The sequence below is a fragment of the Macaca nemestrina genome, unplaced genomic scaffold (genome assembly GCF_043159975.1).
Source record: "Macaca nemestrina isolate mMacNem1 unplaced genomic scaffold, mMacNem.hap1 Scaffold_45, whole genome shotgun sequence".
Taxonomy (NCBI): Eukaryota; Metazoa; Chordata; class Mammalia; order Primates; family Cercopithecidae; genus Macaca; species Macaca nemestrina.
Window position 1 is genome coordinate 686,116 of NW_027257674.1, and position 24,125 is coordinate 710,240.

Consider the following 24,125-nt stretch of genomic DNA (forward strand, 5'->3'; position numbering starts at 1 on the left):
CAGAATCCAAATGGACACATAGGCCCCTGGTGGACCCCCAGATCCCAGGTAAAGACCAGGCCTCAGATGGATACCTAGGTCCAGAGTGGACATCAGGCCTGAGTTAGATGGTGAACTGCAGGTGGAAACCAGGGCCCAGCTGAACATCAGGCCCCAGATGTACACACAGACCCCAGGTAATGCCAGGCCTAAGGTAGACATCAGGCTCCAGGTGGACCCCAAGTCCCATGTGGATACCTAGTCTCTTGATGAACATCCCACTCAAGGTGGTCATCTGGCCACAGGTGGACATCAGGCTTCAGGTTTACATCAGGCTTCTGTTGGACACTGGACTGGAGGAGTGCATCAGGACCCAGGGTGATCTCCATGCCCCAGGTGGACATCACATTCCAGTTTGACTCCCAGACCCCAGGTGGACAATATGCCCTAGGTTAATGGCAGGCCTCAAGTGGTTCTCAGGCCCCATATGGACATCAGTTATATGGATTTATCTAGGACCCAAGTGAACAGTCAGGCCTCTGCCTGACCCCAAGAACCAAGTGGAAGTCAGGCCCCAAGTGGACACCCAGGCCCTAGGTAAATATCTTGATCCCAAGTCATTGCCAGGCTCTATGTGGAAACCCAGGCCCCAGGTGGGCATCAAGCCCCAGATGAACTCTGAACCCTAGGTGGACGTCAGGCATACGTAAACTTCAGGCCACAGCCGAACGTCAGATTTTTGGCAAACGTCCATGCCCCAGATGGGTATCAAGCTACAGGTGAACACCAGGCCCCAGGTGGACATCAGGAACCAGGTGAACACTCAGTCCCACGTGGACATCTGTGCCCAGGTACACATCCATCCCAAGGTGGATATCAGGTCACAGATGTACACCCAAGTTCCAGGCAGGCACCAGGCTCCAGGAGAACTCTAGAGCCCATAAAGACACTCAGGGCCCACGTGGTTGCTTAGGCCCTAAGTAAATACAAGGCCCCAGGTGGACATCAGGCTCCAGTGAACACCAGCACCCAGGTGGGTACCTAGTCCTCAGATGTGCACCAGGTTGACACACAGTCCCAAGTTGAACTCTGGGTCCCAGCTGAACATGAGATATCAGGTGGTCACCAAGGCCTCAGATAAACACCAAATCTTAGGTGGCTATCAGGCCCAGGTGGACACCAGCCCTCAGATGGACACAGGTCACCAGGTAGATATCAGGCCCCAGGTGGATATCTAGTCCCATGGTGAACATCAGGTCCTAGTGGACACCCAGGCTTCATATGGACATCAGGCCCCATGTGGACACCTAGCCCCAGGTGAACATCACACTCCAGGTGGACAGCAGGCCCTAGATGGACATCAGGCCACAAGTGGATGTCTAGCCCCAGAGGGACTTTCAGCCCCAAGTGGACATCAGGGCCTGCATGGATAAACCATTTCCAGGAGGACACCAGTCACCAGGTAGACATCAGGCCACAGGCGAACTCTGGACTCAGGCTGTATATCAGGCCCCAAGTTGACAACCAGGCCCGAAATGGACACCAAGGCCCCAGTGGACCACCGGCCCCAGCTGAACACCAGACTCATGTGGACCTCAGGCTGCAGGCAGACGCCATACCTAAGATAGATACCTAGGCTCTAGGTAGACATTAGATGGACACCAAGTCCCCAGGTTGTCATCAGGCCCTAGGTAGACATCAGGTTCCAGGCACACATTAGACCCCACGTGACACCCAGGCCCCAGTGATCACCAGCCTCAGGTGGACATGGAGGCCCAAGGTGGAATTAATACCTGAGGAGGACATTTGGCCCTAGGTGCACATTAGGTCCCAGATGAATACTCAGTCCCCAGGTGGACATCAGGCCCCAGGTTGATACCTAGTCCTCAGGTGACTATCCAATCCCCAGTGTAACATTAGTCTCCTGTTGAATCCCAGGCCCCAAGTGGATTCCTAGGTCCCTGGTGAACACCAGGCACAGATCTACAAGCAGGCCCTGGGTGGACGTAACTATGTAAAGGTAAGGAGTTGACCTGCGGGGAGGGTGAGCAGTCAGCAGCCCAGTGGGGTCCTGAGTAGGTCTTATAGAAGGAAGCGGTTGAGGGGATGGAACCTTAAAGAAGTGACCTCACTTCCTTGATGACAGACCCTAACTGAACTTAGGATTCTGGTAACCAGGTCAGCCCTGGTAACCAGGTATCCTAGAGTCAGCCCTGTAGCCAGCTCACTGAGTGGGAGATTCTCAAGAGAGTAAGATGTTCTCATGCTACATCCCCACATCTCAAGGCTCCTACTTCAGGAAGGCCCAGAGTGAGAGCCATTTCTGACGATGCTGACAAAGGCTCATCCGTCACCCCAGATGCCTCTGTACATTTGGCAGAAGGCCCAGGTATCACAGGACAGCCCAGGGCAGGCTCTTCCAGGCTGAGGGTCACCACTGATACAAATGGGACTGCATCTGCACATTATCCTTGACAAGTTGGAGCCTCTGAAGCCCACTGATGTACAGGCACATGGTGAGGTGACCTCCAGTCTGGAAGACTATCTGGGAGTGCTGTTTTGGGGCTAAAATTCCTGTAAATTCAGTGAGGTTGTTTTTGTGTTTGGAAATTCCAGTGGAAAGTAAGTGACATTGGTGACCATTCTCTTTTCTCAGCTCCTGCTCCATGTGCAGAAATACAGTTATTTCCAGCACCAGCTGTTGAGTTAGTGCCAGCATCAGGGGAAGACCCCCTGCAGGGACAGGGGTGGAGCTAGAGGCAGCTCCAGAGACCTCCTGTCTCTGCTCTGGGACTGCCAAAGTCTAGCCCACTGAGGAGCTGCCTGACTTCATGCCACTTGCTCTAGCCACTGGCCTCAGCCATGGAGCTAAAAGCGTGGCTGAAGCTAGAGCTGGCACGGAGGGTTGGGCCAGCACTGCCCCAGCCAGCAGCTCCCACGCTACTCCCAGTCCGGGACACAGTGGGAGCCGTGGAGGCGGAGAACAGGGTGTGCAGTCTGGGATCCTCTGCCTTGCTAGAGAGGGGCTTCTCTCATTTGGCAGAACCACAGCCCTGCTACCGAAGAGCCTGCTGCTGCTGCTGGGTGTGTTTGCCTGCTTGAAGGAGTTGCTAGAGAGCAGGAAAAGAAGCCTGCAAGGAGGGGTTCCAGCAGCTCCTCCTGTCCCAGAGGTGGCCTCCTCCAGGCATGGAGGTTTGCTCTCTGCTGGGCATCTGGGCTGTTTGCTGCCTGGGATGGGCTCTTCTTGACAGGCAGGCAAAGGGTGAGGGAGTCAGGGGGTGTCTCCAAAGGAAGCTTCCAAACTCAGCAGCTGCACATCAGGGTCTCCATGCCTCCACCTGCCCAAGGATTTATTCATAGTGTTAGAATTCAAAGTTTATACAATGACATTTAAATAAAGTTTGACTTTTTGAAACTTGAATGCCTTCTTTCACTCCCTAATGTTGCAGATGATATTTTTGAGGCATCCTGGAAACCTCTAACAGTTGTGTGCTTTTGTACTTTTACCTGTTTTGACTCCCTCAGGTTTATTGTGGAAAGAGGGATCATGTAGGTTCATTTCTCAGGCAGATAGATCACCTTTTACCATCAAAGATTTAGTATCACAGTTTCTTTCCAAAAATTATGTATACAAGTTGATATGTTGGTATTTTTGCTAATCTGGGGTTAAAACAGAATGCCATAGACTAGGTAACTAATAAACAACAAATTGACTTCTCACAGTTCTGGAGATGGTAAAATCTCAGGTCAAGTGGTCAGTGGATTCCATGTCTGGTGAGGGCTGGCTTTCTGTTTCATGGACAGCCATGTTTCTACTGTGTCCTCACATGACAGAAGGGATGAGGGATCTCTCTGTGGTCCCTTTGATAGGAGCATGAATCCCATACACGAGGTCTCTGCCTTCATGGCCTAATCACTTCCCAAGGCTCTACCTCCAAATCCCATCACACAGGGAAATGCGCAAAACTACGAAGGAAGGAGAAAGGAGAACCTAGTCCAGGTTTTCTGGTGACCCACAGCAAAATATGTCAAAATGGATGCCTGTCCATTGAGGACCATACACTCTCCAGGGTTGGACTGGCTCCCACAATAGTCTCATAGAGCCATGACTATGTTCTACCATCTGATTCTCCGTCCTATTAAAAAAAAAATAAATAAAAAAACCCAAAAAAAACCACTTTTAGATGACACAAACACAAAATAGTAACCTAAAGACAATTGAAATAAACAGGATAACTAAATTTCACCAATAATGTCAAAAAAAAATGGGTGTCAGGCACTATCTCTGCAGAGCTCCACACAGGAGACCAATGAGGAACTGTTTGATGGGTCCAACTTCTCCATCTCTGTGGACCAAGAGCAGGTGCGCCACACCACCAACTATGGCCAGCATGGGCCTGATGTCCATCTGGGGCTTAGGAATCCACCTGGGGTCTATATCCACCTTGGGCCTGGTGTTCATCTGGGGCCTCATATCCACATGGGTCCTGGGTGTAAACTTGGTGCCTGATGTCCACCTGAGGCCTATATATTCACTTGGGCCTATTGTTGACCTGGGGCCTAGTGTACATTTGGAGCCTTAAATCCACAAGCGACCTAGGTATCTACCTGGGGACTGCTGCATAGCTGAAGCCAGATGTCCACCTGGATCCTGGTGTTCACCTGGGGTCTGCTATATACCTAGGGCTGCTATATACCTAGGACCTGATGTCCACTTGGGGCCTGGGTATCCTCCTGTGGTCCAATGTCAACTTCTGGACATCTGGGGCCTGGATGTCCACCTAGAGATCTGATATACACCTGGAGGCTACTGTCCACCTGGGCACTGATGCTTACTAGGAAAATGGTGTATACTTGGGACCAGGTATCCATTTGGGGCCCGGGTGTCCATTGTGGGCCTTGATGTTCATCTGGAACCTGGGTGCCCACTCAGGGATTGATGTTCACCAGGGACCTAAGTATTCTTCTGGGGCCTGATGTCCTTGTAGGACCTTGTGTTCTCCTAAAACCTGGGCCTCCACCTGTGGCCTAATGTCCATCTTGAGCCTTGGTGTTCACCTAGGGCCTGAAGTCCATCTGGGCATTGGGTATCCACCCAGGGACTGGTGTCGACCTGGGGCCTGATGTCCACCTGGTACTGGGTTTCCACTCAAGTCCTGATGTACATCTGGGGCCAGATTTTCATCTGGGACCTGATGTTCACTTAGACCTGTGTGTCCATCTGGGGCCTGATGTTCACCAGGTCCTAGGTATTTACTTGGGGCCTGATGTCCACTTGTCCTCAAACTGTGGACACCTGGAGCTTAGAGACCTCTCAGTCATTTTCAGTATCACATGCTGGGCACACCAGGGCACCTGGCGCAGGACTAGTGCTAAGGGCAGAATTGCTGAGTGAATCAATAAGAAGGTGTCACACGTCCCTTCTTGCTTTTGGCTACCTCACAATGTGGAGATCATTAAAAAGAACTGGAGGTGCATGACCTCAGCATGACTTTCTCCTGGTTCCAGTGGGCACCAGGGACCCAGGAAGCTGCTCTCCAACAACCCACGTGACCAGAAGGAGCATCACAGAACACAACAGTCACCTGCAGTAGGGGGTCATCAACTTAGTGGCTCTCCAGGGTCCCAGGAGGCAAAGGAGCAGAAACTGCAGGCTCTTTGGGCACTAAGAGGGACCTTGGAAGCCTCTCTTGTCCCCTTTTTTCCTCCAGCTCCTGAGGTATGCAGCTCATTCTCAACACATCCTTGCCTCGGCCAGGGCAGCGAGTTCCCCTAACTTCTAAATGAGGACCTCACGGACCCAATGTGGCCTGCTCTTGTCTCAGGATTTTTGACACAGAGTCCAGTACCTTGGAACATTCTGTCTTATCTGAAATCATCACCCAAGCCCCCAAGCCTCTCTCTGCTCTGAAGGACCCCCCAGGAGTAAGAAGCATTTTCCAAGTGTCTCAGCACACACTCAGTCATTCATAAAGAACCAAGGCCAACAGATACTTCTGAGTACATGGAAACCTGTGATTCCATACTCCAAATAAATCACATCATAAAAAGGAGAAAATAGGGGCTTAATCCCTTGTACCTACACTATGACAGGTGGGACCATCCAATTCCAGGTACCCACAGAGGTGGACTGCAGGACCCTAATCTTGACCTTCCAAGGCTGTGCTGGGCAGGGCCCTGGCCCAGGAAGAACCCTGGGAAGCTTTTGGATCCTCCTGCCCATGCTCTGGACCCTTTTCTGAGCCTGACTCTAAAACTCAGCAGATTGAACAGGACTTGCTGGTTATACTTTGGTCAAGGGTGTAACCTCCTATATCTCTAATTCCTCACAGACTTCTTGCCATGTTCTCCCACCTGTCCTGTTCTCAGACCTCCAGAGTTAGAGGTGATAGGCTACTGACTGGTAACTCCATCTGGATGTCTAAGAACATCTCCTACATAGCAGATTGTTACAGAACTCTTGACGTCCACCACCCTCAATCCTATTCCTACCAAAGTCCCCCCATCTCAAGCACCATGGTCTTCGAGCTGCTCAAGTCAAAATTTTAGGTTTCATTCATCCCTGGGGGCTATTGTTCCCTCGCTCTGCATTTTCATTTCATGAATAAGTCCTGCATCTCTCCAGAACATTTTTTTTTTATTGTTTCCACTTCTCTCCGTGTCCATTAATTTCATGATGTTCCGGGCTACCACTGATTCTCACCTGGATGTCTATAGTGACATCCCCAGTTGTCCTGGCTTCTGCTGCCACCTGCCTACAACTCACTCTCCATGCAGCAGGCAAAATGTCAATGTAACATTTACATCTAAGTATGCTACTTGCTGATGAAAACCATCGAAAGGCCTTCCAACACACATGTGATAAAATCAGAACTTCTGACTCTCAGATGGCAAAGACTAATAGTGCTGCCCATCCAGTATCCATCGTTCTGTTGTGCCTTCTTATCAGAACACCTTCAGGGCTGGAATCATGAATATGTAATGCTTAGTTATCAGGTTGGTGCAAAAGAAATTGCGGTTAACATAAAACCCTAATTTAAACTGGCTCAGCTTTCCCATACAACTGAAGTTGAAGAAAATTACATTTGTTTTATCTGAATTCCTTTCTTAGAAAACCAACCACCAGGACTCACAGATAGTATCAAGGAACTGAAACTTTCCAACAGTGCATTGGATAATGAGATGCACCTGCTGCTTGTTGACCAACTCCTCTTGCTCACCCCTTCCTGATTCCTGTTTTCCTGTATGTAGTTACATTCATGTCCCACTAGATACACCTCTAATTTTAGTTGGGGTGGGAGACTGACTTAAAGCTGATCTCCTATGTCCTGGCTGATGGCATCTGCATTAAAGCCTTTCTTCTCTGGAAACACTCCTTGTCTTAATGATTGGCTTTCAGTGTGGTGAGCAACTTGACTTAGGCCAAACCCGCTGCATTCAGCAACATAATTTCTAATCTTTCTTACAACCAGAAGTCATCAGCTTTGTGATTCTGGGTAATGAAATGGAATCCTACTAGAAAGTTCTTTGAGAATTTTGACTTTCCTGATGCAAGTTTTACCACACACTGGTTGCCCTTTCTTTCATGTTTCCTATCTGGGATACAATTGTGATGGCCAGAGCAACCATAACTATTTTGCAGTGGTGATGTAAAGTCTAAGAGGCTCCAAAAGAATACATCACTGAGCCTTTTCAGCCATTAAAACTATCTACCTCCACCTCGGACTTCCCATTACCTGATAGAATGAACCTCCTTCTATTGATCTCACTGTGTTGAAGATGGAGTTTCCCAAATTTAATTGCAAATTATCCACGTGGCCTATCAGGGCCTGCATCTTCTGGTCCCCATCTAGTTCTTGGACTCTATTGTCTACATCTTTCTGGTTGTTCAATTCATTCTTTCTCATTTTTGTCTCAAGACTTCCCATAAGTTAACATTTCCATCTCTGTACACAACCATCCTTATTTCATTGCCTTTTCTCACTTGCAATGCTTACATGTATCTTTTTATTAGCTGACTCCTAATGCTGGAATTAAAACTTTATGGGAATAGAAACCTCAACTGAGTTTTTAATCACTGAATATGTGGTACCTAAAAGAATAGTGGTAAGCACTTAGTAAACATTTGCTGAATGAATGGAAGGAATGGGTCCAACTCTCAAGTGCAATTTCTTCAGTGTTCGAATTTTTGAACCTAATGTACAGTCATAATGAGATGTTCTTTTGGAACTTTACAATGGAAAAGATAATGCACATATGAAAATTTGTTACTTGGACTGTTATGGCTGGTGTGTTTTCTCTCTGCAGTTCCATATACAGAAAAAGCAAAATCATGAACAGAAGACTATTAGGAGAGGATGAAATAAACAGGCCTTGTTATTGTGCTTTTCTGTTTCCTGTTTGTTTGTTGTTATTTGTTGTTTTCTGTTTATCTTTGATAGTTTTCAGAAATTTCTGAAAGTAAAACAAATAAGCTTATTTTTTTCTAATTTAAGACCAAATTTTTAAATCTATATCACATCTCTACTTATCTCTTTTTCAAAGTTCAGTTTCATTTGCATTCATTTTCTTCTTAGTTAGAATTTCTAATATGAAAAATCATTTTTAAATTTTAATCTTTAATGATCTATTGTTTCTTAAAGTGGTTTAAATTCTTAAATATGTTATGCTTTTTATTTTACTTATATGTTCTTTCTAGATTTTCAGGTAGAAGATTTAGTGCTTTTTTATATTTTTGTTTTTTTCTAAAAATTTATTTGAAATTAGATACACCTCCAATTCCTCTTTTAAATTTATTCTTGGAAACTTTACGTGTCTAAATTTATTAATTTACCTATTGTTTTCTCTTTAATCTCAGGAATACTTAATGATGGGCTTAGTGATTTCCAAATATATGAAAATTTTTGTTGTTGTTGGCTTTGAGGTTGAAAAACACAATATGATATTGATTATTTAGAATGTATTGATTATTCTCTCTTTGTCTAATTCATGAGCTACTTTTGAAAACATAACAAAATGTATATTCTTTATTTGTTCGATATACATTTGTATAGTTTTAGATAAAGCTTATGGATCAAGTTATTTATACCTTTTTAGCTTTTTTAGTTTTGTCCTTTCAACATTACTAACCAGCTTACTAATGGACTAGTTAAAATGCCTTTTCTACCTATTTCCCCTATACTATGCATTTAATTTAAAATTTCAAAGTTATACATTTATTTATGTTAAAGATTTACATAGCTTCTTATCAATTGTTCTTTACAACCGTTCTTTGTAAAGTCATTTTTGATATCCTGTGATTTTCCCTTTAAGTGGTGTTGAAGGGAAATAATAAAGCAACTGAGACAAGGTGCTAAGATCCAGAAGACAGACATAAGTCAATGTGTCAATTTATTTGGAAATTTAACTATACAACAGCAAGAGAAAAAAGTGTTGTAGATCAGCAACAATAACATAAAAAAATAACAGAAAGTGAGTCTCAAAAATTTTAAGAAGTTTTCTCACACACACACACACACACACACACACAACAATCAAAACAGCTATGGAGCATAGGAAACAACATAAAACAACTAATGTTTAAAATACAGTGATTGTTCATGTAAAGGCAGATAGAAGAATATTTTGAAGCAGAAATCCAAAATTTCATGATAGTTCTAGACAAAAGGAAAATAAAATGCAAAGTGGACACTCATCAGCCTCAGAGAAAAATTGGGAAAAATTGTGTATCAGAAATTAAGATTAAATTACAGTGTTCCTCAGACAGGGCATGAATTAATTGAAAATATAGTGTTAGAAATAGGGGATAGAAACAAAGCTAAGAGAATAAAACAGAATTAAGAATGTTATCAAAAGAATTAGGAATAGCTGTGGAAGATAAGATATGCAAGGAGAATCTGGCAGAGGTGTAATTGGAGTAACTTATTTCTTTCATTTTTTTTCTTTGAGGAAATATGAAACGTTGAAATAGAATTAATTTTAAGACTATAACAGCCTCATAAACACACACAGGCACACACGTACTAACATACAGGCGCACACACACACACACTTTCTTGAAATAAAACAAAATTTGAATTTACATATTGAGAGGCACCTATCATACATCTGAATGTTTTGGCCCAGAGACAAAATTCAAAAATATATTGTAACAAAAATTAAACCTTAAAAATTATGTGATGTGTGAATCTTCAAGTGTAAAGACCAAGTCACTTACAAAAAAAAAAATCAAGTTGATCTTAGATTGAAGCCCCAGATCCACATCAGGCCCCAAGTCAATACCATTGCCTCAAATGGACCTCATGCCCAGCATGAACAATAAGCCACAGGGAGACATCCATCCCCAGATAGATAGTCCACAGATGAACATCTGGCCCCAGGTAGATACCAGGCCCCAAATTTACTTCAGGCCCCAGAGGGACACCTAAGCCTCAGGTGGACACCAAATCCCAAGTAAACATAAGGTCCCAGCTGGACATCAGTCCTCAGCTGGACATCAGTCCTCAGCTGAACACCAGTCTCCAGGTGAATACTTGGTCCCCAGCTGAATATCAAACCTCAGGAGCACATCAGGTCCCATGTGGACAGAAGGCCCAAGTGGAAATCTAGACCCACGAGAAACATCAGGTCCCTGAGAGACACACAGGCTCAGGGGAGCACCAAAGCCCTTGATGTAATGAGGCCCCACATAAAAATCCAGGAGCCAGGTTTGTATCATGTCCCAGGTGAATTTCAGACACCTTGGAAACATCAGGCCTCAGGTGGACACTGGACTCAAGGTGTACATCAGGACCCAGGTTGATCTTCAGGCCCCAGATCGACACCAGGTAGTAGGTGGACATCAGGTCACTGGAGGATATGCAGGTGTCAGGTGGATATCTAGCTCTAGGTGGACACCCCAGGCCTCAGGGAGACATCAGAGACCAAGTAGTCACCCAAGCCCCAGAAGAATATCCTGGACACATGCAAACAACAGGCCCCAGATGCACACTTAGGCCACAAGTAGACATCAGGCCTGAGGTGGACATCAGGCTCTAGGTTGACACCCACGCCCCAGGTGGACAACAGGCCCCAAGTGAACTCCAGGCCCAGCTGAACATCAGTTCCCAGGTGGTCTCCCAGACCCCAGGTGGAAATCAGGCCCCAAGTAGACATTAAATCTCAGGTGGATAAAAAGGCCCCTGGTGAACATCAACCCCCAGGTGGACACCCACGGCCCAGGTGAACACGAGGCTTCAGATGAAAACCAGGCCCAAGGTGGACATAGGTCCCTGACAGATAACAGGTCTCAGGTGTATAGCTAAGCCCCAGGTTGCCACCAGTTTCCAGGAGAATACCCAGGCCTATGGGGATACTCAGACCCCAGGTGGATATAGGCGCCAGGTAAACACCAGGCCCCAGGTGGACATCAGGGGTCAAGTGGACACACAGGTTCCAGGTGTATATCAGGCCCCAGGTATATACCATTTTTCTGGTACATAAGGTGTACATCAGGCTCACAGGTGGACACCCAGGCCCCATAAGGACACCAGCCTACAGGTGAGCATCAGGCTCCGGGAGGATACCCAGGCGTTAGGTAGCTATCAAGCCCTAACAGGACACCAGGCCCCAGGTGGGCATCAGGGCCCAATTGGGCATTCAGGTTCTAGGTAGACACCCAAGCCTCAGGTAGCATCAGGGTCAAGGTGGATACTAGACTCGAGGTGGACATCAGGCCCTAGTTGGACACTAGGCCCTAGGTAGACACCTGGGACCCTGGTGACCATCAGGTCCCAGATTAACTCCAGGTCTTAGGTGAACATCTGGTCCCAGTTGGATATCAGGCCCCAGGAGCACATCCGTCCCCAGGTGGATATCAGCTTCCAAGTTGACATCAGGCCACAAGTGGACACTGGGCTTGAGGTGTACATCAGGCCTCGGGTGGACATCCAGGCCTCAGCTGTACACCGGGCTCAGGTGGAAACCAAGGCACAGGTAACACCATGCCCTAGGTGGTTACCTAGGCTTCAGGTGGACATCAGACCCCAGGTGGACACCTGGGCCTCAGGCGATCATCAGGCCCTAGGTGGAAACTCAGGCCCCAGGTGCACATCACTCTCCAAGTGGACACCCAAGACCCAAGTTGATACCCAGGTTCCAGGTGGGCACTGGGCCCCAGATGAACACCAGGCCCCGGGTGGGGCTCCAGGTGGACATCAAGCCTCAGGTAGATAGTCCTCAGGTGGAAATAAGGGCCCAGTTTGACACTACACCCTGGGTGGATACCTAGGTCTCAGGTGGATGCATAGCCTCCAGCTCAACATCAGGCTCCAGGTGGACACCCAGGCACTAGGTGAACACTGGGTCTTAGGTGGACATTAGGCCCCAAGTGGACAACCAGCCTTAACATGGACATCTGGCCCTAGGTAGACAGCAGGTCCAAAGTGCACATGAGGCTCCAGGTGAACACGGGTCCCCAGGGACACCTTTGTCCCCAGGTGAACACCAACACCAAGGAAGACATCCACCTCCACCTGGACATCATTCCCCAGGTGTACACCTAGGCCCTATGGGAGCACCAGGCCCCAAGTGAGTATATAGATCCCTGGTGGCCATTAGGCACCAGGTTGACACCCAGGGCTTAGGTGGACATGAGGCCCCAGATGAATGCTAGTCCCCAGGCGGATAAATAGTCCCCAGGCATACATCAGGTCCAAGGTTCATACTCAGTCTTCAAGTGAACACTAGGCCCCAGGCAGACACCAGACCCCAGGTGGATGCCAGGTCCTAGGCAGACACCAGTCTTCAGGTGGACAGTGGGCCCCCAAAAGGACATTATGCCCATTATGCCCCAGGTTGATACCTAGGCTCCAGGTGGACACTAGGCTACAGGTGGTTATCTATGCCCCAAGTGGACATCAAGCCTTAGGGGAATTCCTAGTCACCATCTGAACATCAGGCCACAGGTGGATGCCCAGGCTCTTAGTGAATATCAGGTCTCACATGGACATCAGGCCCCAGGTGAACATCAGGCCCCAAGTGGATACCTAGGTTCCTGGTGAACATCAGGACCCAGGTGGCACTCAGGCCCTAGAAGAACACTCAGGCCAAAAGTGGAAATCAGAACCTATGTGGACACTCAGGGCCCAGGTGGCTACCAGGCCCCAGAGGAAAACTCCAGGCTCCAAGTGAACAACCTGGCCCCAGGTTCCAGGTAGACGCTGGAATCCAAATCAGCACCAGGCCCCAGATGGACACCCAGACCTGAGGTGAACATCAGACCCCAGAAGGTCGTCTGGCCCGAGGTGGACATCAACCTCCGGTGGATACCTAGTCCCCAGGTGGATATCAGGCCCCAGTTTGACTTCAGTCCCTGGGTAGATACCTAGGCCTCAGGTGGATATCCAGTCTCTAGCTAAACATCAGGCTCCAGGTGGACCCAGGCCCTAGCTGACTGGGGACTAGTGTTCATATGGGGCCACATGTCCATCTGGGCCCTTGGTGTCAACTTGGGGCCTGATGTACATCAGATGCCCAGTGTTCATTTGTACCCTGATGTCAGCCTGGGAGCTGGTGTTCGCTGGAGGGCTGAAATCCTCCTGGTGCCTGATGTCCAACTTGAGACTTTGTTTCCACCTGGAGACTGATGTCCACCTGGGACCAGATGTCCAACTGGAGCAAGATGTCTACCTGTAGCCTAGAACTTCACCTAAGGCTTGAGGTTCCCCAGAGCCTATGCATCTACCTAGGGACTTGTGTCCAGGTGGGGCCTGAGGTCCATCTTGGGCCTGGAATTAACCTGGGTGTTCCCAGGGAGTTGGGTAAATCCAGACAACTGTGGCTCACCCAACCCAGGGGCCCGCGCAGCCTGCACCACCGCCGGGGCTGCGCTGTGCAAGAGTCACCAGCCAGCCAGCCCTGGCCCATGAGGGGGACTTCCCCCGCCCAGAAGTCCACCCTCAGCAGGGATACACGGCTATGGAGGAAGCAGCGGATACCTTCCAAAGTTTGTGGAGACTCTTCTGCCACACCAAAAGTTTCATCATCAGCTGCAATGCCCACTAGGGCTCAGAGACACCTCCGGGATGTGGACTAGCAGTGTCTTTGCTGGGCACCTGCAGTGTTGACCAAGAGAAGCTTCCACATCATATTCCTCCACCTCCACGTTCCGCATCCAAAGTTCTCTCAACATTTCTAAGCAGGAGAAACAAAAAGAAACTGAAATGAGAAAGAAAGAGAGAGAAAGAAAGCCATGAGCAAAAAAACAAAACAAAACAAAACAAAACAAAAAAAAACCTTTGGAAATCATAAACTGTCCCAAAGCAAATAACAAATTCTTGTCTCTTTAAACATTCTATGCTACTTCAATGATGAATGATTTATTTTTTTTTTCCACTGGCAATTTGTAATGATTAACTTCTCTGGCTTTAATGAATACAAACTGAATCACATGTGGGAAGATATTTGTACTATATGAAGCATTTCAAATTTTAAAACATTGTCCAATTTTTTTCCATGGATTAACAATTAATGGGAAATTTACAAAATTGCTGTGTTAATGTCTCCTCAGAATAATTAGATGCGAATAATCAGGAGTCCCATCTTCAGGACCTCCTTCAGCCGATTTCCACCGGGGGAGCGGCAGCTTCAGGGCGCCTGCTGGGGTCATCTCTCGACCCCCCATCAGATCCCATTCTGGACCCCTCCGAGTGAGAATGGATGGGCTGAGCACATCGACTGAGGCAGGCAGGGCCTGGCTGCAGCCCACAATCATCCCATGGGCCTCAAGGCGTGGAGTCAGCTGAAAGGTCACTGACCCGTGAGCCCTCTGCCTCCCTCCTTTCAAAGAGCGGTGACCTGCCGTGATTCTCAAGGGCCTGGGGCTCCTTCAGGCTGATCCCGCTTCCCAGGACACGTGTCAACAGGTCCAGGGGCCAATCCCAGGTGGAGCCAACGCGTGGCACTGGCGTAGCCTAGAGCAGATGGTGTGAACGTGTGTCACTGAGGGCCCATGGGGCGATGGCGAAGGAAACAATGGTGTCCAGGCATGTGCCCGGTGGAAGGGGGGCACAGGTGACCTTTCCATGAATGCCAGGGAAAATCAAAGAACGCCTGGGATCTAGCAGCGGGCCAAAAGTTTCAGGGGGCCAGTCCACCCAGGAGCAGAGGGGAGTCTCCTTCTCAGGAATGAGACTGGGTGTGCAGAGGAAATGCGACAGCACCTGTCCCAGAAGACAAGGACCTGTCTTTCAAAGGAGGAGGGAGGCAGAGGGCTCAGATGCGGCCGTGAACTTTCAGTGGACAGCAGGCCTTGAGGCCTGTGGGATGATGGTGGGCTGCAGCGAGACCCTGCCTGCCTCAGGAGATGTGCTCAGCCCATGCTTTCTCACCCGGAGCGTCCATTATGGGATCCCAAGCAGAGTCCTGAGTCCCCAGCAGGGGCCCTGAAGCTCCCCCTCCCCCGCTGGAAATCGGGGCAAACCCAAGCAGGTTTGCAGAGAGAAACAATCATGACAGGGATCTCCAGGATGTGTCTCCCTGATGGACTGGGAAGTGATCCTTCTGGAAGACATCCAGCCAGACCAGGAAGCACGTAAGCCCCAGAGAAACAGGGGATACACAGCCAGAGGGAGGACGGAGCAGAGGCCAGAGCCCAGGCCGGGTACAGCACCGTGCCACTGCCACGGGCTGAAGGAGAGGGGTGCCAAACGGGTGGCTTGTCCAGTGAGGCCAGCGTTCCAGTGACTGGGATTGTGGCCATCTCCCATTCCTGGCTTCCTCTTTCAGCCTTTGTGGTGGTGCGGCTTCTTTTCTCACAGAGGAGCCCTGAAAAGATACAAGCCTCTTCTGTGATGGGGGCCTCCTGCTCTCCTGCAGGAGGATGAGTTCCCTGCGGCTTTTGTCCGCGGCTGCAGTGTGTTTGTCTTGATCAATGAAAAGAGGCCGCACCGGATGGGGATGAGATTTCAACTGCTCCGGGAGTCACGGCATCTCCTCACGTGGTCCAGGCCTTCACAAACCCAAAGTGGAACCGCCGCGAAAACGCTTGACGAGCGGACACATGACCCAGGCACAGACGCGGAGGGAGGCTCACCAAAGACAGGCGACAGGCAAGAAATCGCTTTTGGGTGCACAGGGCACATTCCTCCAAACACACAATCTCACACACACACACACACACACACACACACACACACACACACAGACACACACCAGCCGACAGAGAGAGGGCAAGGAACTCACAGAGCGTGAGAGACAGGCAGAGAAGCGAAAATGGGAGACACACAAACACATACACACACAGAGAGAGTCCTACAGCAGTGGCGCGGAAACAAACACCACCAGGCCGCCGCTGACGCTAGGGGGGTCGGCTCTCGACCAGAACGACCTTCGGTTGAGAGAGCAGCCCACGGGCCTGCAGGCCCACCCGTCCTCGAGATCACGGGGGCACGACTTCTGGGGAGACTCACCCGAACAGCGTCCGGGCGGGCCTGAGGCTGGGATGCGGCGCTGCTTCCCCCGGACCCCGCCTGTGCTTTCAACGTCCTGGTCAGCCCTTTGCCGCGACTCCTGGCATCCGGAGAACGTCCTGTCCACCCCGTGGGGAGGTCAGGCTGGAGCCCCGGAGCCCCGCCAGCCAAGCACTGCCACGGAGGGCTCCTGTTTGCCAGGCCTCAGGGAGCCGTTTCTCTGACAACCGTGGGAACCACTGTGACGCGGGCACCCGCTCGCCACTCGCGCATGCGCATTGGCTGGGCCGCCCCGCGCTCCGCTGCCGGCAGTCAGGCTGCGTCCCCTTTAAAGGACGGTGACCCCTGGGCTCCGGGGGCTCTCCTGCTGCCGCCTTGCCAGCGGCTGCATCCGGGGCTCAGTAGGGGGCCGCGTGGGAGAGGCGGCCGCGGGCGGCCTCCCAGGATCAAACCCCCAGGGGTCCCGTCTTCAGGACCTCCTTGAGCCGATTTCCACCGGGGGAGCGGCAGCTTCAGGGCGCCTGCTGGGGTCATCTCTCGACCCCCCATCAGATCCCATTCTGGACCCCTCCGAGTGAGAATGGATGGGCTGAGCACATCGACTGAGGCAGGCAGGGCCTGGCTGCAGCCCACAATCATCCCATGGGCCTCAAGGCGTGGAGTCAGCTGAAAGGTCCCTGACCCGTGAGCCCTCTGCCTCCCTCCTTTCAAAGAGCGGTGACCTGCCGTGATTCTCAAGGGCCTGGGGCTCCTTCAGGCTGATCCCGCTTCCCAGGACACGTGTCAACAGGTCCAGGGGCCAATCCCAGGTGGAGCCAACGCGTGGCACTGGCGTAGCCTAGAGCAGATGGTGTGAACGTGTGTCACTGAGGGCCCACGGGGCGATGGCGAAGGAAACAATGGTGTCCAGGCATGTGCCCGGTGGAAGGGGGGCACAGGTGACCTTTCCATGAATGCCAGGGAAAATCAAAGAACGCCTGGGATCTAGCAGCGGGCCAAAAGTTTCAGGGGGCCAGTCCACCCAGGAGCAGAGGGGAGTCTCCTTCTCAGGAATGAGACTGGGTGTGCAGAGGAAATGCGACAGCACCTGTCCCAGAAGACAAGGACCTGTCTTTCAAAGGAGGAGGGAGGCAGAGGGCTCAGATGCGGCCGTGAACTTTCAGTGGACAGCAGGCCTTGAGGCCTGTGGGATGATTGTGGGCTGCAGCGAGACCCTGCCTGCCTCAGGAGATGTGCTCAGCCCATGCTTTCTCACCCGGAGTGTCCATTATGGGATCCCAAGCGGAGTCCTGAGTCCCCAGCAGGGGCCCTGAAGCTCCCCCTCCCCCGCTGGAAATCGGGGCAAACCCAAGCAGGTTTGCAGAGAGAAACAATCATGACAGGGATCTCCAGGACGTGTCTCCCTGATGGACTGGGAAGTGATCCTTCTGGAAGACATCCAGCCAGACCAGGAAGCACGTAAGCCCCGGAGAAACGGGATACACAGCCAGAGGGAGGACGGAGCAGAGGCCAGAGCCCAGGCCGGGTACAGCACCGTGCCACTGCCACGGGCTGAAGGAGAGGGGTGCCAAACGGGTGGCTTGTCCAGTGAGGCCAGCGTTCCAGTGACTGGGATTGTGGCCATCTCCCATTCCTGGCTTCCTCTTTCAGCCTGTGTGGTGGTGTGGCTTCTTTTCTCACAGAGGAGCCCTGAAAAGATACAAGCCTCTCCTGTGATGGGGGCCTCCTGCTCTCCTGCAGGAGGATGAGCTCCCTGCGGCTTTTGTCCGCGGCTGCAGTGTGTTTGTCTTGATCAATGAAAAGAGGCCGCACCGGAAGGGGATGAGATTTCAACTGCTCCGGGAGTCACGCATCTCCTCACGTGGTCCAGGCCTTCACAAACCCAAAGTGGAACCGCCGCGAAAACGCTTGACGAGCGGACACATGACCCAGTCACAGACGCGGAGGGAGGCTCACCAAAGACAGGCGACAGGCAAGAAATCGCTTTTGGGTGCACAGGGCACTTTCCTCCAAACACACAATCTCTCTCTCACACACACACACACACACACACACACACACACACACACACACACCGGCCGACAGAGAGAGGGCAATGAACTCACAGAGCGTGAGAGACAGGCAGAGAAGCGAAAATGGGAGACACACAAACACATACACACTCAGAGAGAGTCCTACAGCCGTGGCGCGGAAACAAACACCCCCAGGCCGCCGCTGACGCTAGGGGGTTCGGCTCTCGACCAGAACGACCTTCGGTTGAGAGAGCAGCCCACGGGCCTGCAGGCCCACCCGTCCTCGAGATCACGGGGGCACGACTTCTGGGGAGACTCACCCGAACAGCGTCCGGGCGGGCCTGAGGCTGGGATGCGGCGCTGCTTCCCCCGGACCCCGCCTGTGCTTTCAACGTCCTGGTCAGCCCTTTGCCACGACTCCTGGCATCCGGAGAACGTCCTGTCCACCCCGTGGGGAGGTCAGGCTGGAGCCCCGGAGCCCCGCCAGCCAAGCACTGCCACGGAGGGCTCCTGTTTGCCAGGCCTCAGGGAGCCGTTTCTCTGACAACCGTGGGAACCACTGTGACGCGGGCACCCGCTCGCCACTCGCGCATGCGCATTGGCTGGGCCGCCCCGCGCTCCGCTGCCGGCAGTCAGGCTGCGTCCCCTTTAAAGGACGGTGACCCCTGGGCTCCGGGGGCTCTCCTGCTGCCGCCTTGCCAGCGGCTGCATCCGGGGCTCAGTAGGGGGCCGCGTGGGAGAGGCGGCCGCGGGCGGCCTCCCAGGATCAAACCCCCAGGGGTCCCGTCTTCAGGACCTCCTTGAGCCGATTTCCACCGGGGGAGCGGCAGCTTCAGGGCGCCTGCTGGGGTCATCTCTCGACCCCCCATCAGATCCCATTCTGGACCCCTCCGAGTGAGAATGGATGGGCTGAGCACATCGACTGAGGCAGGCAGGGCCTGGCTGCAGCCCACAATCATCCCATGGGCCTCAAGGCGTGGAGTCAGCTGAAAGGTCACTGACCCGTGAGCCCTCTGCCTCCCTCCTTTCAAAGAGCGGTGACCTGCCGTGATTCTCAAGGGCCTGGGGCTCCTTCAGGCTGATCCCGCTTCCCAGGACACGTGTCAACAGGTCCAGGGGCCAATCCCAGGTGGAGCCAACGCGTGGCACTGGCGTAGCCTAGAGCAGATGGTGTGAACGTGTGTCACTGAGGGCCCACGGGGCGATGGCGAAGGAAACAATGGTGTCCAGGCATGTGCCCGGTGGAAGGGGGGCACAGGTGACCTTTCCATGAATGCCAGGGAAAATCAAAGAACGCCTGGGATCTAGCAGCGGGCCAAAAGTTTCAGGGGGCCAGTCCACCCAGGAGCAGAGGGGAGTCTCCTTCTCAGGAATGAGACTGGGTGTGCAGAGGAAATGCGACAGCACCTGTCCCAGAAGACAAGGACCTGTCTTTCAAAGGAGGAGGGAGGCAGAGGGCTCAGATGCGGCCGTGAACTTTCAGTGGACAGCAGGCCTTGAGGCCTGTGGGATGATTGTGGGCTGCAGCGAGACCCTGCCTGCCTCAGGAGATGTGCTCAGCCCATGCTTTCTCACCCGGAGTGTCCATTATGGGATCCCAAGCGGAGTCCTGAGTCCCCAGCAGGGGCCCTGAAGCTCCCCCTCCCCCGCTGGAAATCGGGGCAAACCCAAGCAGGTTTGCAGAGAGAAACAATCATGACAGGGATCTCCAGGACGTGTCTCCCTGATGGACTGGGAAGTGATCCTTCTGGAAGACATCCAGCCAGACCAGGAAGCACGTAAGCCCCGGAGAAACGGGATACACAGCCAGAGGGAGGACGGAGCAGAGGCCAGAGCCCAGGCCGGGTACAGCACCGTGCCACTGCCACGGGCTGAAGGAGAGGGGTGCCAAACGGGTGGCTTGTCCAGTGAGGCCAGCGTTCCAGTGACTGGGATTGTGGCCATCTCCCATTCCTGGCTTCCTCTTTCAGCCTGTGTGGTGGTGTGGCTTCTTTTCTCACAGAGGAGCCCTGAAAAGATACAAGCCTCTTCTGTGATGGGGGCCTCCTGCTCTCCTGCAGGAGGATGAGCTCCCTGCGGCTTTTGTCCGCGGCTGCAGTGTGTTTGTCTTGATCAATGAAAAGAGGCCGCACCGGAAGGGGATGAGATTTCAACTGCTCCGGGAGTCACGCATCTCCTCACGTGGTCCAGGCCTTCACAAACCCAAAGTGGAACCGCCGCGAAAACGCTTGACGAGCGGACACATGACCCAGTCACAGACGCGGAGGGAGGCTCACCAAAGACAGGCGACAGGCAAGAAATCGCTTTTGGGCGCACAGGGCACTTTCCTCCAAACACACAATCTCTCTCTCACACACACCCACACACACACACACACACACACACACACACACACACAGACACACACCGGCCGACAGAGAGAGGGCAATGAACTCACAGAGCGTGAGAGACAGGCAGAGAAGCGAAAATGGGAGACACACAAACACATACACACTCAGAGTCCTACAGCCGTGGCGCGGAAACAAACACCACCAGGCCGCCGCTGACGCTAGGGGGTTCGGCTCTCGACCAGAACGACCTTCGGTTGAGAGAGCAGCCCACGGGCCTGCAGGCCCACCCGTCCTCGAGATCACGGGGGCACGACTTCTGGGGAGACTCACCCGAACAGCGTCCGGGCGGGCCTGAGGCTGGGATGCGGCGCTGCTTCCCCCGGACCCCGCCTGTGCTTTCAACGTCCTGGTCAGCCCTTTGCCACGACTCCTGGCATCCGGAGAACGTCCTGTCCACCCCGTGGGGAGGTCAGGCTGGAGCCCCGGAGCCCCGCCAGCCAAGCACTGCCACGGAGGGCTCCTGTTTGCCAGGCCTCAGGGAGCCGTTTCTCTGACAACCGTGGGAACCACTGTGACGCGGGCACCCGCTCGCCACTCGCGCATGCGCATTGGCTGGGCCGCCCCGCGCTCCGCTGCCGGCAGTCAGGCTGCGTCCCCTTTAAAGGACGGTGACCCCTGGGCTCCGGGGGCTCTCCTGCTGCCGCCTTGCCAGCGGCTGCATCCGGGGCTCAGTAGGGGGCCGCGTGGGAGAGGCGGCCGCGGGCGGCCTCCCAGGATCAAACCCCCAGTGGTCCCGTCTTCAGGACCTCCTTGAGCCGATTTCCACCGGGGGAGCGGCAGCTTCAGGGCGCCTGCTGGGGTCATCTCTCGACCCCCCATCAGATCCCATTCTGGACCCCTCCGAGTGAGAATGGATGGGCTGAGCACTTCGACTGAGGCAGGCAGGGCCTGGCTGCAGCCCACAATCATCCCATGGGCCTCAAGGCGTGAAGTCAGCTGAAAGGTCACTGACCCGTGAGCCCTCTGCCTCCCTCCTTTCAAAGAGCGGTGACCTGCCGTGATTCTCAAGGGCCTGGGGCTCCTTCAGGCTGATCCCGCTTCCCAGGACACGTGTCAACAGGTCCAGGGGCCAATCCCAGGTGGAGCCAACGCGTGGCACTGGCGTAGCCTAGAGCAGATGCTGTGAACGTGTGTCACTGAGGGCCCACGGGGCGATGGCGAAGGAAACAATGGTGTCCAGGCATGTGCCCGGTGGAAGGGGGGCACAGGTGACCTTTCCATGAATGCCAGGGAAAATCAAAGAACGCCTGGGATCTAGCAGCGGGCCAAAAGTTTCAGGGGGCCAGTCCACCCAGGAGCAGAGGGGAGTCTCCTTCTCAGGAATGAGACTGGGTGTGCAGAGGAAATGCGACAGCACCTGTCCCAGAAGACAAGGACCTGTCTTTCAAAGGAGGAGGGAGGCAGAGGGCTCAGATGCGGCCGTGAACTTTCAGTGGACAGCAGGCCTTGAGGCCTGTGGGATGATTGTGGGCTGCAGCGAGACCCTGCCTGCCTCAGGAGATGTGCTCAGCCCATGCTTTCTCACCCGGAGTGTCCATTATGGGATCCCAAGCGGAGTCCTGAGTCCCCAGCAGGGGCCCTGAAGCTCCCCCTCCCCCGCTGGAAATCGGGGCAAACCCAAGCAGGTTTGCAGAGAGAAACAATCATGACAGGGATCTCCAGGACGTGTCTCCCTGATGGACTGGGAAGTGATCCTTCTGGAAGACATCCAGCCAAACCAGGAAGCACGTAAGCCCCGGAGAAACAGGGGATACACAGCCAGAGGGAGGACGGAGCAGAGGCCAGAGCCCAGGCCGGGTACAGCACCGTGCCACTGACACGGGCTGAAGGAGAGGGGTGCCAAACGGGTGGCTTGTCCAGTGAGGCCAGCGTTCCAGTGACTGGGATTGTGGCCATCTCCCATTCCTGGCTTCCTCTTTCAGCCTGTGTGGTGGTGTGGCTTCTTTTCTCACAGAGGAGCCCTGAAAAGATACAAGCCTCTCCTGTGATGGGGGCCTCCTGCTCTCCTGCAGGAGGATGAGCTCCCTGTGGCTTTTGTCCGCGGCTGCGGTGTGTTTGTCTTGATCAATGAGAAGAGGCCCCACCGGATGGGGATGAGATTTCAACTGCTCCGGGAGTCACGCATCTCCTCACGTGGTCCAGGCCTTCACAAACCCAAAGTGGAACCGCCGCGAAAACGCTTGACGAGCGGACACATGACCCAGGCACAGACGCGGAGGGAGGCTCACCAAAGACAGGCGACAGGCAAGAAATCGCTTTTGGGCGCACAGGGCACTTTCCTCCAAACACACAATCTCTCTCTCACACACGCACACACACACACACACACACACACACACACACACACACAGACACACACCAGCCGACAGAGAGAGGGCAAGGAACTCACAGAGCGTGAGAGACAGGCAGAGAAGCGAAAATGGGAGACACACAAACACATACACACACAGAGAGAGTCCTACAGCCGTGGCGCGGAAACAAACACCCCCAGGCAGCCGCTGACGCTAGGGGGTTCGGCTCTCGACCAGAACGACCTTCGGTTGAGAGAGCAGCCCACGGGCCTGCAGGCCCACCCGTCCTCGAGATCACGGGGGCACGACTTCTGGGGAGACTCACCCGAACAGCGTCCGGGCGGGCCTGAGGCTGGGATGCGGCGCTGCTTCCCCCGGACCCCGCCTGTGCTTTCAACGTCCTGGTCAGCCCTTTGCCACGACTCCTGGCATCCGGAGAACGTCCTGTCCACCCCGTGGGGAGGTCAGGCTGGAGCCCCGGAGCCCCGCCAGCCAAGCACTGCCACGGAGGGCTCCTGTTTGCCAGGCCTCAGGGAGCCGTTTCTCTGACAACCGTGGGAACCACTGTGACGCGGGCACCCGCTCGCCACTCGCGCATGCGCATTGGCTGGGCCGCCCCGCGCTCCGCTGCCGGCAGTCAGGCTGCGTCCCCTTTAAAGGACGGTGACCGCTGGGCTCCAGGGGCTCTCCTGCTGCCGCCTTGCCAGCGGCTGCATCCGGGGTTCAGTAGGGGGTCGCGTGGGAGAGGTGGCCGCGGGCGGCCTCCCAGGATCAAACCCCCAGGGGTCCCGTCTTCAGGACCTCCTTGAGCCGATTTCCACCGGGGGAGCGGCAGCTTCAGGGCGCCTGCTGGGGTCATCTCTCGACCCCCCATCAGATCCCATTCTGGACCCCTCCGAGTGAGAATGGATGGGCTGAGCACATCGACTGAGGCAGGCAGGGCCTGGCTGCAGCCCACAATCATCCCATGGGCCTCAAGGCGTGGAGTCAGCTGAAAGGTCACTG

General features: G+C 53.2%; 1 long non-coding RNA gene across 4 annotated transcripts in view; it reads right to left on the minus strand.

Moving 5' to 3' along the window:
• Positions 1-16,757, minus strand: part of LOC139361376 (uncharacterized) — a 34,753-nt gene extending 17,996 nt beyond the window's left edge. Inside the window, exons 1-3 of one of the 4 annotated variants that reach the window (XR_011618941.1) lie at positions 16,428-16,737; positions 13,956-14,151; positions 660-3,317 (exon numbers count right to left, since the gene is read on the minus strand). This is a non-coding gene — a long non-coding RNA (uncharacterized lncRNA). Of the gene's footprint in view, positions 1-659; positions 3,318-3,574; positions 4,116-13,955; positions 14,152-16,427 lie in introns of those variants that run through there. The other 3 variants (XR_011618940.1, XR_011618942.1, XR_011618939.1) reach the window with 3 other exon arrangements.
• Between the last annotated feature and the right edge of the window lie 7,368 nt (positions 16,758-24,125).